We start from the raw sequence: 3,067 nt of genomic DNA, 5'->3' as shown, positions 1-3,067 counted from the left end.
AGAGAGAGAGAGAGAGAGAGAGAGAGAGAGAGAGAGAGAGAGAGAGAGAGAGAGAGAGAGAGAGAGAGAGAGAGAGAAACCCTGACAGGACATTATGAGACAAAGAACCTCCAGACACTGTTGAGTTTGTTTTCTGTTGGCCATGCTGGGCTTGTAGCCTTAATGGTAGTGTGTTACCCTAGTAAGACTCCTTGGGAGGAGACTAAAGTTTTATTTTTAAGTGGTTATCAATTAGAGATAGGTTCTAGGTTAGGGATAGAGGCGTATGTCCACCTCTCTCAACTCTAAGACACTAACTGGTGCATATCTGAGCAGGCCCTGCACCTGCCGCTGCTTCAGTCTCTGGGTTCGTGTGCCTTGATCTGCTGGTTTTAGAAGGCATTGTTTTCTCAGTGTCCTCCATCCCCTCTGGCTCTTGCACTCTTTCCACCTCTTCCTTAGAGTCCTAGCCCTGAGAGGAGGGACTTGACTTTGCATATTGTCTGCCCGTGGGTTTTTGTATTTGCTCCCATGTGGTGCTGGAGGAAGCCCCTCTGATGACAATCAAGAAAGGCACTGATCTGTGCGTATTGCAGAATGTCATTGGGAGTCATTCTGTTGCTACATTCCTTTAGTAGGGCATTCCTTTAGTAGTATTTGGTTTTACTCTGGGTCCCTGGGCCATCTAGTTTCAGGTTCTCCATCATCCGGAGAGTGTGGGCTCCGTCTCATGGGGTGGGTCTTACATTAAGTCAGAGATATTGGTGGGTTACTTTCGCAAGCTTTAATGTCATATCTTGCTGGCATGACACCTTTGTAGATGAAAGGGTTTGCATCTAGGTTGCTGTTTACATTTCTCCCTTGGTAGCAGGCAGAGTACCTCTCACCACCAAGAACACTAGCCCATCGGGAGAAAGGACCTAGTCAGGTACCAGCTCCGCTTCTCTGTGTTCTGGTACAGTTCATCTTCAGCAATAGGATTTACTATCAGTTTGTGGAGAGGAACCTATTCCCTTCGTAACAGCCTGGGTTGTTTGGGGTTTCCCATGGGACCCCTTTGGTCAATTACTCAATTAGATGTAACAATCTTCATTTAGTGACAATACATTCAGTTGGAACTCTGTCTCCCTCCATTATTTGTCAATTTCATTTAGATCACCTTCATATATGTATATATTTTAGGAAGTTTCTATTATATTAGACTTCCATACTACCTCTTTTTTTTTTAACCAATTAGATTTATGTACTGATAATATCACATTTTTCAAGATGCCAATATAATAATTTCAGAGCCAGTTGATAATGATAAAACTTTAACCCAATTTTTCTAACCTTTAGATAACACCACATCCTCCTCCATTCTGGTTCTTCTCTCCATACTACCTCTTAAATGGACTTAATTTTATCTGTCTCTTCCTGTATTCCCTCCCTCAGCCCCCAGCCACTCCCTCTCTTTGCTTGATCCTCCAATCTAAGTCCTCCCCACCCCACCTCGTCCATCCATAACTATTTTATTTTGGACTGGGAAATTTATAATGAATAGAAACATACTTACTCATGGTTCCGGAGAATGGGAAGGAAGTTCAAGAAGCAAGAGTCATGAAAAGGGGGCTTGTTGTTATATCCTATGGAAGACAGGGTGAGGGAGGGAAGAGAGAGAGAGAGAGAGAGAGAGAGAGAGAGAGAGAGAGAGATCCAAACATCCTTTCATATGGAATGAACTCATTCCTGTAATATTAATCCATCCATGAGGGTTGTGCCCCTATGAGCTAAATATCTCCCATCAGGCTTCACTTCCTAAGACTGTCACATGGGGGATTAAATTCCCAGCACAATTTGAGGGACACATTTGAGCCATAGCAGCATACATCATGAGATATACTGGTACCCTTTCAGTCTATAAGGAATATATTGTCATCTAATTTTTCAGACAGGAACACAGTAGCTCTCCCAAGTTTTCAGAGATAGCAAAAGCACATCATTACAGTTTTAAGTACTGAAATTGTGACTCCAGTTTGGAACACACCGAGCTTCAATTTCCTGTAGAATGTCGCTGGGAAAGCTTTATGCAGAGCAAAAGGAAAAGATGGCTGAGATGGAGCACTGTGGGTGGATGACTGAGATGGAGCACTGTGGTGGGTGGATGGCTAAGATGGAGCACTGTGAGTGGATGACTGAGATGGAGCACTGTGGGTGGATGGCTGAGATGGAGCACTGAAGGTAGATGTCAGCTGAGATGGAGCATTGCTATGAATGGATGGCTGAGATGGAGCACTGTGGGTGGGTGGCTGAGATGGAGCACTGTAGGCAGATGCCTGAGATGGAGCACTGTGGGTATCAATATTCAATGAAAGAAAAGGAGTGGCTGAAGACATGGGCAAAGCAGGACAGAGGTTGTAGGGCCTGCACAGCGGGTGGTGGCCAATGTGTGAAGTACTTCCAGGAGGAAGCAAGGCTGTCTGAGTACACACCAACACATAGGTGTTGAGGAAGACCATGTCAAGCAAAGGTCACAACAGAAAAAGGAGCAAGGAAGCAGAAAGTGGACGCAAAAGATAATTCAAAATATAAGAAGAAGAAGGGGAGGGGAGGATGTGAGGGAGGAGAGGGAGGCAATAAAGATTTTTGTTTGATCGGTATTTTTGTTTGTCTGCTTTTTTTTGTTTTTGTTGCTGTTGTTTTAAGATAATTTTCCTCTGTGTAGCCTTGACTGTCTGAAAATCATTTCTTAGACCAGGGTGGCCTCTAACTCAGACTTAGACCAGGCTGGCCTCTAACTCAGAGATCCTTCTGCCTCTGCCTCCTGAGTGCTGGGATTAAAGGACTGCACCTGCACCAGGGGCTCATTAAGGATCAAGAGGGCCTATTTAAAAATGGGGGGGGGGAACCCTAGGGCCGGGGATGTGGCTCAGTCATAGAGCACTTGTGGAATATATGGCAGGGTTTCATTCTGGGTTCCATCCCTATCATCACACACACACACACACACACACAGAGAGAGAGAGAGAGAGAGAGAGAGAGAGAGAGAGAGAGATGGAAAAATTTAAGCTGTTCCTAAATCGAAAGGAATGTGCTAAAGAGGTCAAAG

This window comes from Mus pahari, chromosome 10 (genome assembly GCF_900095145.1).
Source record: "Mus pahari chromosome 10, PAHARI_EIJ_v1.1, whole genome shotgun sequence".
Taxonomy (NCBI): Eukaryota; Metazoa; Chordata; class Mammalia; order Rodentia; family Muridae; genus Mus; species Mus pahari.
Note: the sequence above shows the minus strand (reverse complement) of the source record.